The sequence below is a fragment of the Colobus angolensis genome, unplaced genomic scaffold (assembly GCF_000951035.1).
Source record: "Colobus angolensis palliatus isolate OR3802 unplaced genomic scaffold, Cang.pa_1.0 Scaffold46, whole genome shotgun sequence".
In the NCBI taxonomy this organism is placed as follows: Eukaryota; Metazoa; Chordata; class Mammalia; order Primates; family Cercopithecidae; genus Colobus; species Colobus angolensis.
The window spans coordinates 1178659-1191867 of record NW_012118043.1 but is presented as its reverse complement, the minus strand read 5'-3'; positions in this window follow the sequence as shown (position 1 = coordinate 1191867).

Here is a 13209-nt window from a genome sequence, read left to right as displayed (position 1 = left end):
GAGCTAAATGATGAGAACACATGAACACATAGAAGGAAGCAACATACAAATGGGACCTAGTAGAGGGTAGAGGTTGGAAGGATGAAGAAAAAATAACTATTGGGTACTAGACTTAATACCTGTGTGACAAAATATTCTACAACAAACCCCCATGACACACATTTACATATGTAACAAACCCACACAGTTTGCACATGTACCTGTGAACTTAAAAGTTAAAAAAGTAAAATAAAGAGGAATAATTTTAAAAAGTTATTATTTGATGGATTTTTTCGTAGTCTATGCCTGTCATTTTATCCCTGATACCTTTTATCTCTTTAATGATTTTTTTTTTCTTTTGTGTGTTATAGCTTTTTTCACTGATTTTTCTTCATTGTTTTCCTCCTAATTTAGCCTTTCGGTTTCCTGAAAGGCCTTCTCTTTCCCACTCATTCTGTCAGTTCTTGTTTTAGTTCTTCAATCATCTAGTTATCACTTTTATTGTGTGCTCCTCTCTTCCTTAATTTCACTTTAATTTTTTCATTTTTACTTTTTGCTTTGTTTAATGTGAGGTCCACTTGTGTTTATTTCTGGTTATTGTTCATTTTTTGGAAGGAATCCACTATAATTTCTTATTATATGGTTTCGTGCATAATGGAAGGCATGCTGAGACACTGGACAATTATCAGAAGCTTTTCAGAAACCTTTCAGTAAGTTTTCATTATTTTTTCCTGGTGAATATTTCCTTTAGCATTGAAGCCTTTGGGCTCACCTAGCTCTCTACTCTTCCTTCATTACTGCAACATTAGTTAAGTGTTAAGAGGCATGGTCTAGATAATAGAAAAGCTTCTCCCTTAGAACCACCTCCTCCATGATTTTGAGTTATATAATTGACATCCTTGGAATAGTCTTGGCATCTCCTTTTTAAATTATTACTATAAATAACAACTGCTGTAATTAAATGATCATTTTGACATGCTTTTAGGGGTATGATACTCTTACAAATTTAAGTTTACTTTTCACTTTACACATAATAACTTAGATAATGCTTAAAATTATTTGTGAGGTAGGTTCTCTGACTATACCTCATTAACATGAAAACTGAAGCAGAGGGCAGTTACCTTATTTGAATATTTAATAACTGGTAGAATTTAAATGTAAAGTCAGACACTCTGGTTCTGACATACTTGATTTACTTAACTATACTAGTTTGCTTCTTATCTCCCTTGTCTCAGTCTAGTCTTACAGATTTTATAATGTAAGTGGAAGCAAATCTGTAAAATAAGGATAGAAAACCACGATGCTGAGTAATAACAATAAAGACAACACTCATAAGTTTCTCTGATAGTGCTTTTTCTGCAACTCTGGAGAAAAATGGGAAATATATCTGTGAATATTCAGGGAATTAGAATAAACATCTGCGTTTTTGGGGAATTTTGGTATCAAATGCTACTATCCAGAATTGAACAAGTATTCCAAAGCCCTAAAGAACCCCTGAACAATCAAAATGACTTCACAAAAGGATAGAAGAAAAGAATCCTTTTTGACAGCCAAACTTAACTAGAATACAATCTAATATAGCCTTTCAAACATTCCCATATACAATCATACCTCCCTCAAGATAGATAAAAGCAAATAAAACATAAAATATGTAGTCCAAGGATAAAATAAATTTAATAAAAACAAATATATTTTTCATGCTATCAAAAGGAAAACAATAGGAAGGTATACGCATATTATATGGAAAAGCGATTGCTACCCACATTAAATGTAGGCAAATTAAAGAAGTCACAAAACACCCACACAAAATATAACATGTCAAAAGAGAAGAGCATAGTAAGAAAAGAAAAGGGTGTTTAAGACACATTTTTACATGAGATGTAGAAAATATTTTGCAAGTATTTCAAGCTATGAGAAAATAAAAAATTTTACATACATTCAATACAATGAAGCCAAAATTGGTTGAAGAAAGAAAAAAAAAAAGAGATGAAATGAAAAACATGATGGAGTCAAACGAAATGAAGACATAAATATATTTTAGCTATGAACAACAAAGAATGAATAGACATAGCTATTGACAATTTTTTAACAAAAAAGCTACAAATAATTGCAGAGGAATGAGCAAATGGATTAAAAAGTAGTGAGATGAAAACAGGATGCCTTTCAGGAAAACTGATGTGCATGAAGTATAATATCTAATAACTGTTAAAACAAATATATTCAAATTACCCTTGAAGCAAAATATTGAAGAAATGAAGTAAATAGTCATAAAAGTATAAATCATATTCTAGGTAAAATTAAAATCTAGTCATTTGCTTATCAATGTGTTGATTCAATAAATAATTATGCACTTTCTTCTCCATGACACTGGAATACACTGCAGAAGACAGATATGGATTCTGGTCTGATCAAGCTTACATTTCAATCTGGTTCATCACTGAAAACTAATCAGTCAGAGAAGTAACTGAAATAACTATATATTTTGTTAAATTGAAAGTAAGAAAATATAAGCTGCTTGGATAATAAAATTACAGGAAGTCTTTAAAGAGAGTTAAAAGTTAAAATAATCATTAAACTATGAGAAAGATCCAGCTATGGGAAAAGCAAATGTTTCTGGAAAATACACAACAGGTGTAAAGGTCCTTAAGCAGAAAGAGTGGCTTTTGGAAGATCCATCTACTGGTGTTGCATAGGAGAAAGCTTGGCCAAAAAAGGTTGGAATGATGGAGTGGGTAAATCCTTAAAGTTCTTTATATATGTTTTTCAATTTGCTACTGAAAATCATCAAATGTTTTAAGAAGCAAGTAGCATGATCCTTTTATGTTTTCAGGTGGTAACATTTTTTGTATTGTGTGTTGCTTGAAACAGAAGAGTCTAGAGTGGAATCGAGAACAGTTAGGTTACATTGGTGTAGTTCATATGACAATGCCACTTCACTTTGCTTCAGTTTGCTGATGTTAAAACTCATGAAAAGAAGTTATACTTTTGCTATACTTTAGACACCAAATAGTCAGGAGTGCTGAAGGATGTGATGTATGTAATGAGAGAAAAGGAGGTCCTGAACGTGATGGGTTTGTGGCTTGAGTGATGTCTTGCACTGAGGGAATTCCTGTTTACTTGAATGAGGGAAAATGCAGTAGAAGACAATTCTGAGGTGAGGAGTCTCAGAGTTTAGTTTGGAATATTTGAGTGGAAATTTAAGATAGGGAGTTAACTATAGATACTCAAAAGATACCACATAGACAGCTGCCTATGTCAGTCTGTTTGAATTCAAGGTTTAGGATAAAGATATACATTTTGAATTATTAGCATAAAATGACACTGAAACTCATGTATTAGTTTGAGAAGAACAAGAGAAAGAATGTCAAGAGAGAAAAGGAGGAGAGCTTGATTTGAAGGAGAAGACAGCAAGAGGGAAGGAGAAAAGCAGACAGTTAGATAACAGAAAAACCTTGAGAAAGTGTAAATTCAAAAGCCAGGAGAAAAGATTACCTCGAAGGAAAGAAAATAGCTGGCTAAATGAAGAGTGATTTACTCAGATAAGGTCAAATGAGTTTTGGGTGTTTTTTTTTTTTAAAAAAAAAACATTTACTAAGAAATACTATAGTAAGATAATCATAAGAATAATGACATTCCCCAAATGTTATGATATTGTGGATAAGGGAGCATGGTAGAAAATGTATGTGACTTAATTTACTCATCTTTTAAAGGCTGATAATAGTAAAGACTATAAATGCTAAATCTAGATTTGAAAGTTTGATTACTGAAAGTTATGACATCAATTCCTAACACACCTAAATATAATGATGTATGTAGCAATATTGGGAGTGGAGACATCAAGAAGTATAAAATGGATCAAACGGCAGTTCTACTTTTAGTTCTTTAAGGAATCACCATACTGTTTTCCACAGTGGTTGCACTAGTTTACATTCCCACCAGCAGTGTAAAAGTGCCCCTTTGCACCACATCCACCCCAACATCTATGTGGTTTTGTTTTAAAATTTTTATTATAACCATTGCAATGCCACTACTGGGTATCTGGCAAGGAAAAGAAGTCATTATATGAAAAAGAGACTTGCATACGTATGTTTATAGCAGCACAATTCCCAATTGCAAAAATATGGAACCAGCCTAAATGCCCATCAACCAACAAGTGGATAAAGAAAATGTGGCATATATTAATACATCTCATGGAATACTACTCAGCCATAAAAAGGAATGAAATGATGGCATTCACAGCAACCTGGATGGAGTTGCAGACCATTCTGTAAGTGAAGTAACTCGGGAATGAAAAAAAAACAAATATTGTATGTTCTTACTTGTAAGCAGGAGCTAAACTATGAGGATGCAAAGGCATAAGAATGATGTAACAGACTTTGAGGACTTGGAGGGAAGGATGGGAGTGGGATGAGAGACAAAAGACTACACATTGGGAACACTGTACTCTGCTTGGATGATGGGTGCATCAAAATCTCAGAAATCACCACTAAAAAACTTTTCTATGCAACCAAATATCACCTGTTCTCCCAAAACTATTAAAATAAAAATGAGGTATAAAATTGGCTAAGAAAGTATAAGTATCTAAATATTTAATGTTTTTTTTCAGTAAAAATATAAGTAGAAGCAATATAACTTAGTATACACACACAGTTCTCTGGAATCAGCCACCTGGGTTCAAATCTCAGCTCTGCCACTTATTGGCAGCAGGAGTTTGGCAAAGTGAGTAAATTTCTACATGTCTCAGTTTCTTTATCTCTAAAGTAAGGATAATAGTAATACCTACTTCACATGATTGTAATAAAACAAATAGGAATTATTATATGGAAAGCACATGGAAAAAACTGTCATAGCAATATTTATTCTTAGACTCTCTAAACTTAATTAATCTATTTAATTCTTCCATCAAAATGTTAAAAACAAAATGAAATCTGACTATGAACTTTCCAACCACTAGGACAAAAAAGAACACACACAGAGAACAAAAGAAAGCAAAGAGATTAACAGTAAGACAACTGAAAGAAAATGATGGAAGGGTTAAGAATGAGTTATAATAACAGTGAAATGAAATTGCATAAATAACTGCACATATCATTTATATCAATAAAAAACAAATAGGATTCTGAGTCTTTGTTTTGTTTTATTCAAAAGAAGACATCTACTGTAACAAAAATGAATTGTGAAAACTCTAACAAAGAGGAGCACTTTATAAACACACAGTCTACATAAGTCAGCAAATGTTATAAAAGTGTGGTGATAAATATAATAATGTTAAAACATCTGAGGCATAAAATGATTGTAGTATTAATTTTTTAAATGAATGTTTCTTAATTTCCGAAAGAATAACTCTAGTTTCATTTTCTCAAGATGAAGAAATCAGTGCACATTTTTAAGAAGCACCTTATGTTTATTTCTATATCACCTTAATTTCTACCTTCTGCTCTGATATATAAAAGTTTAATTTATAGGCCATAGAAAATTATAAGAGATATTTACATTTCTAAAGAACAAATTTCTATAATAAATGAAAAAAGCAATAGACTAAAAATAAATTATAAGAATACAAAAAAAAGTAAGAAAAGTAGAATGTAGGAGTTAAGATAGATATAAAAATCAAACGATCAAATGAAATATCTAAGTTGAATTCAAGACCTCATTTGATATATAGCAATAAGAATGACAGTTCAATTCCCAACAGAAACAATGAAAGTCAGAAGAAAACAAAAATGATATACTTTGTCTGCTAAATAAATTAACAAAGTAAAATCAAATTTGTAAAAAAAGTTTAAAAAATAAAAATAAATGAAAATGATGAATAAAACTTAGAAGTAGTTCACCAGCAATACTTTACTAAAAGAAGTACTAAAGAAAGTATTTCAGTGGGAGGAAGATGACCCAAGAAGGAAACATGGAAGGAAAGAACAGTAATGAAAATATAAGGATGTGGATTATATCATTGAATATTGGCTGTTGTATATAATTAAATTGATATTTTTGAGTTTTAAAATATATGTTGAAATAAAATATATGGACTCATAATTTAATAATTACAATTCTTGGCAAAATTGCTGAAAAAGGGAATATTCATATTTTTGAAATATTAATTTAAAAAATGAATATTATACTAGTAAAAGTAATAATAATATATTATTATAGTAGGAAAACAGAATAATAAATTATATCTAATTAATCCAAAAGAAAAAGAAAGGAAGAATAAAGGACTAAAGTGGAAGTAGAGAAAAACAAAAATTAGATGACAGATATAATTCCAAATACCAGCCATTATATTAAACATAAAGGAACAAAACACTTTATCAGATAATAATTTAGATTTAAAAATGTATTCTGCTTCTAAGATGTAAACCTTAAGTAATAAGACATCAAAAATTTGAAAGTGAAATGATAAAAATAATATATAATGCAAATATTAACCAAATAAACCGATGCAGTTATGCTAATGTCAGACAGAGTAGACTTTTTTTTTTGAGATGGAGTCTTGTTCTGTCACCAGGCTGGAGTGCAGTGACATGATTTTGGCTCACTGCAACCTCCGCCTCCTGGGTTCAAGTGATCCTCCTGCCTCAGCCTCCTGAGTAGATGGGACTACAGTTCTGTCCCACCACATCCAGCTAATTTTTTGTATTTTTAGTAGAGATGGGGTTTCACCATGTTGGCCAAGATAGTCTCGATCTCTTGACCTCGTGATCCACCCACCTCAGCCTCCCAAAGTGCTGGGGTTACAGGTGTGAGACATGGTAGACTTTAAGATAAAAAGCAACATACTGGTGGTACATTTTATTATAATCAAGAGGGCAGTTAACAGAAATGTATTATGATGCTAACTTATGAACATACTATATAGCTTCAAAATATATAAAGCCAAAATGGACAAAAAATAAAGTGGAAAAATAAATTCACAATTGTAGGAGAGCTTTTAACACCACTTTTCTGCCAGCTATCAAAATAAGCTGCCAAGACAGAAAATATATACAAAGGAATGGAAAAACACAAAGAAAACATATAGAACATGTATAGAGAAAACATTGTATCTAACAATAACGAAATAAACTGTGTGTGATGGAACATTTACCACAATTGACTTTCAAATAATAGCCAACAGTTTCATAGGACTCAAAATTAAGCGATATATACATACACAAGTCGTAGGTTAAGGGACACTATGATAAAACTTAAGAAACATTTTTGTCTGAATTATAAAGAAGATAGAGCATATCACATCTTCTTTGAAGTAACTAAAGCAGTGTTTGCAAAGAAGTGTATGTCCTTAAATAACTGTTTCAAGTAACAAAGTCAAGTAATTAATCAATGACCTATAATAAGTTAATCTCCAAAATCTAGAAAATAGCAGGAAATCTCACTCAAAATGTAGAAGAAAATAAATATTAAAAATCAATGAAATAGAGCCAAATGTAAAACAACAAAGCCAAAAATGATTTCTCTGAAAACACCTAAAAAATATGATTCAACCCCTAGAAAGATTCTTAGAAACAATAAAGACATTAAAAAACAAAAATTCAAGGTATCAATATTAGGAATTTAAAAAAAGAAAACATGCTAACAATCCTCAATATAATTCAAAGATTACAAAAATTGTGATACATGCGTTAATAAGTTTGACAATATGAATGAACAATTATTTTGATCATAAAATGCTATTTTTAATAAAAATCTAAAATATATAGATAGTCCTTTATCTACTAAAATAACTGAATCTGTTATGTAAAAATTGCACCAATGGAAACTGGAAGTCCAGATTGACTCATGAATAATTGGTTTTCGCATATGTAAAACCACTGTATATATGATATAAAACCACTGTAACACAAGCTAGAGAACAGAAAAATAGAAAATTTTATATGACGTATTTTCTGAGGCCATCATAAACTCAGTACCAAAACCTGCTGAAGTTATTACAAAAAAAGAGGATATTACAAGAAAGAAATATGATACCAATCTCATTAATAAAGCTTCAAAAATCTTCAACAAAATAATAGTAAATGGAATTTAGCAATATTGATAAAAAAAGTAAAAAACACAATTTTTTCTAGAAATGCAAAAGTGATTTAACTCACAGCATTAACAGAAAGGGTTTAAAAATCAGATCATCATCTTGATACATGGATTAAGTATTTTAACTCTCATAGCATGTCAAGATAAAACTGATAGCAAATTAGAAACGAGAGATTATTTCTTTACTCTGATAAAAAGTACCTATAAAAGTCCTTAATCAAACATTATTCATGGGTAATTACTGAAAGTTCCCCCCTTAGAACATGGATGACCCAAGGGTGCCAATATCACAAAATAATACATAATATGGAAGGGATAAAGAAATAAAAATGAAGAAAAACATCATCATTATTCACAGATTATATGATCTTACACATGCAAATATATGCACCAAAAAGATATGTCCAAGAATGTCCATAACTGCCTTAGTCATAACAGCCCAACAAATTTAGTGTATATTCACATAATGGAGTGTTATACAATAATGAGATCTTTCAAAAACTACAATTACTCACAAAAAAGATAAATTTTACAGTCCAAATGTTTTGCAAAAAGAGACAGATACAATAAGCTATGTGTCTGATTTCATTTACATAAAGCTAAAAAACAAATTACTTTTTGACAATAAAGTTAGGACAGTGATTACACTTGCCATATTCAGTGTCTGGGTAGGGGCATAGAGTGGATATCTGGAACATTTCTGTTATACTTTCTTGTGTATACTGGATTTGAGCAGGTTCACTTCATGAAAATTAACCCTGCTGTGCACTTTTGATTTCATCACTTTTCCATATCTGGGCCACATTTTAATAAAATTTCTTAAATTAATGTTTGATAATAAAATAATCGCATTAATGTAGAGCAATAAAAATGACTTATTTCATCCGTATTGTATTGTTATTTTCTGAAAATAGACACCATGCAATTAGAGAAAAATATCAATAACATCGAATGCAATGTTTTATGTTAGTGAATGGAGAAGAAAATAACGATCACTGTATTTGATGTGAAGTTATGCCAAGAAAACAGAAAATTCACTGGAAAAACTATGGTAACAATAAAAATCATGCAATAATGAGGCTAAAGAAAAAATTATCACATAATTAGTAAAAGCTTTTCTGCATAAAAATTAAATAGTAAAAAGCATATAATGAAAGATGCCCCATTTATATTAGCAGCATAAAATCTAGAACACTTAGAAATACATTTAACAATAATAGTGCAGAATATGTTTATGGATAAATTAAATCTCAAATGTTAATGCACCCTATGCAACATCATGAAAATTTGCATTGCCCAGAGATAACAATTAGACAATATTATGTGGATCACTAACAACAAAACGCTGAGTTTAGGTTTTTCACTTGTCCTTCAGGATATTTCTCAGTCTCCTCCTCCTGACACCATCAACTTAGTGTTTACTGATTACAAGTTAGGTCTTAAGTCATACTTAGCAAAACATTAGCAAAGCTAACTTTTTACAAGAAATGCTATTGCAAAGTCAAATACGAATGATTTCTAATATGCTTATTACCACTCTGCTCCCATTCATTAGCAGAGGTAATTAAAGAGTTGGCTGCAAATACAAAACATTCATTAACAGCCTTTTATTATTCTTGCTCCCTCTGCCTATGGAGTCTAATGTGGAAATTCCGGCACCTTCTCACATTTATTTTGTCTTTGTGTATGTTAATTAAACTTTCTGATAGTCAATTCCCAATCCTCTGGGATAAAAGGAAACTGAACCAGATAAATTCAGGGCAGAAATATTAATAATTGAGGCACCATTGCACTCGAATGTCTGCTTGTTTCAGGAAAATATTAATGAAGTTAACTCTCCATTCTGGAGAAGCACAGTATGTGAAGAAACATTTGTTATTATTATTATTATTATTATTACTAAAGAAAATGTGTATTCACACTTACCTTTTGTTCATGAATGCCTCTCCCTCTGATATACAAATAAAATGGCACTTATTTAAGCCAATATATAAATATACTATGTGTAATATGGAAGTATTGTTGGTCATTACTTAATGGATGATGAGGCCTATAAAATACCCTCTTTTATTTTTAGAAAGAATTGAACTTTCGACAATACCATCATGGTAACTTTTAAACATCTTACTCAACTGTCATAAATGTGACAAAGTTGATTTCAAGTAATGACACACATTTTCATGCTTAATGTTTGAAATTAAAATATCTGTTCTACTTTGTTAATAATATGAATAAGGCAATGCAGGTAAACTGTTCAGAGAACTGCCTGATATTTAAAGTGATCTATCATAGTCAATTTTGAATGTTATATTCAATATTGACATTTTTATTTTGTCAGACATGTTTATATACTTTATAACTTAACTTACATGTAGTATAGTAATAATTCTAATGTAAGCCAAAGATAGCCAAGACATGTGAGAATAAAGTGAGTTTGGGTAGGAGGAAATATATTTTCAGGAAAACAAATTCTGTGTTTTAAAAAGTAAATTATAGATAGCTGCTCAAGAGGCTGAGGCAGGGATATTGCTTGAACCTGTGATGCAGAGGTTGCAGTGAGCCAAGATCATGCCACTGCACTCCAGCCTGGGCAACAGAGCGAGACTCCATCTCAAAAGAAAAATTATAAATACATTTTATCAGAAATTTGATTAGTAAATCAAATACTAAATATAAAATATGAAGATAATTATAGTGAGTCCATTTCTATTTCATTTTCTGTTTCATTTCATTTTGAAATGTTCACATATAGTCAGATTAACAACTTATGGCAGCCACATATTTGTTTCAAATATTGTTGAATGGCACAGACTCCAGTTGAAGAAACATGTGAGCAATTAAATATTTTGCTGTGACTTTCTGTGACCTATAGAAATAAGTTTGCTATTTAACTTTCTTCATAGTCTTTGCCATCTCTATGTTTTAACTTCATTTCCTTATAGGGAATCTTGAATATAGTTTTTATGAGAAAGTGACAATAAAATCAATTATATATACTTTCTCATTTCTGCTAAAATGTTTAAATTTTTACAATGTATGTTTCCTAATTCATTCTATATATTGCTACCAAAATAAAAGAATAATATCTGAGAGAGAGAAATCTTAGGTGGGAGAGAGATAATATCAACTTTAAAAATTGCACACTGCTTTCAGAAGAAAAGTCAAAAGACCTTAGATTAATATTCCTGATTTTAAAAATTCACATTCAAACCAACTTTTGCAACTTTTTGCACTCCAACGTGAAAACTACCTTGTCATCAGTGGGATTACACTTTTAACAATCTTCTCAAAAGTAGCTGAACAGAGAAATTATGAAAAATGTCTGAAAGGCAAAGGAAAAAATATTCACCAGTGTAACTCTATGTTAAACTTATGGTAGTTCTCATTTTGCAAAAATTGTGTGGCCTGCATGGAGTTGTCAGAGGTTGTTCACTATAGACCAATGTACGAACTAGAAGTACACCTTTGAATAGTCATGGTCTTGTGGTTTCAGCGTTGTCAGAACGAGCATTGAACACCACATAGAAAATTCACTTTAAATTAGATCATTCTTTCCACAAGAAACTCATGTGCATATTTCTTATTTTCAACATTGGTAGATCTATTACAAATTTAATTTGGCAAGCTTGTATATGATTTCTAAAGGAATCTAATGGAATACTTTTAGAATGAGCATGGTGAAATACGAGAGGGATGGGCAGGAGGTGGAAGACATACATTTTATAATACCACCTCCACAAGTGACTAATGTTACCTTTGAAGAACTTACATTTGACATTTATTGACTTTAGTTTTCCCCATACTTTTTAGCTATTAAATAGCAGTTAATTTAAATCTGAGTTTCCAAATGCAACTCCTTGAAGCAAAGGCACCACTGATTTGACTATATATAAGTATGACTTGGAGAGCTTGTTAAAAAGATGGATTCCTGGAACTCATTTAACCATGCCTAACATTTTGACTACATAGTTCTAGTAAGAGATCTGTGAAATTTAAATAAGAAATTCTGAACATTCAGCAGCAAGTTGTTCATTCATAAAACTGAGAAATGCCTTCTAAGATTCCATCTGTCTGTCTCACAATTACGGTTGAATGATGAGGTTCCAAGGTTCTCAAGCTTCTCATTTGTCTATCTCGCATACTGGGTTGTCTAGATGTTTTCCTAAGTGCATGAATTAAACTTTGAATCTGACATTTTATACTACTCTCAGACATAAAAGAAAATTTTGCTAAGCAGTTATACAAAAGATTATTTTGTGTAAATTGCTAATCCCCTTTCATTGTTTGGATTACTAATCCATAATGCTGCAGAAACATTAATTTATTGCATGTTTGTTTGAAAGTTAATCAAAGGAAAGATTTCCTTATCTATGCTGTGACCCGAAAGCAAAACTAAAAGGAGAAAAATAAACATAATGAACAACTGCAAGGCACATTTTATGTAATAAACTTCTCTGAAAATGGTAAACTATGTTGTTTTATCGAAGGAAATACAAATAAAACCAAGTAATTGTCATTTGATCTAAGTGTACATCGGTGATAGTGTTTACATTTAATTAAACACATGGAACACAATTTCTTTCACAAACTTATTAGATGCTGAGAAATAGAATTGCCAGTTGGGTATGCAGGGAAGAAATGTGTACATTAAGCTTTAATGTACACATTTAAAGTTTAATGTACACATTTAATGATTTAAATATTAAACTATGGACTTTAAGTGATATTGATGTGTGAGTGTACATTTACCAGTTGTAACAAATGTATCAAACTTGTGGGAGACCTTGATAACTGGGGAGGCTATGCATGTTTGGGGGCAGAAGGTATATGGGCATCCTCCTCTACATATTACTGTGAACCCAAAAACTGCTCTAAAAAATAAAATCTATTAAAAAGAAAGTATACATTAAAAAAAAAAGCTGGCTGGGTGTGGTGGCTCATGCCTGTAATCCCAGCACTTTGAGAGGCAAGGCAGGAGTATCACCCGGTCAGGAGTTCCAGACCAGCCTGGCCAACATGGTGAAACCCTGTCTCTACTACAAATACAAAAATTAGCCAAACGTGGCGGGTGCTTGTAATCCCAGCTACTCAGGAGGCTGAGGCAGGAGAATTACTTGAATCTGGGAGGCGGAGGTCGCAGTGAGCCGAGATCGCGCCACTGCACTCCAGCCTGGGCGACAGAGTGAGACTCCGTCTCAGAAA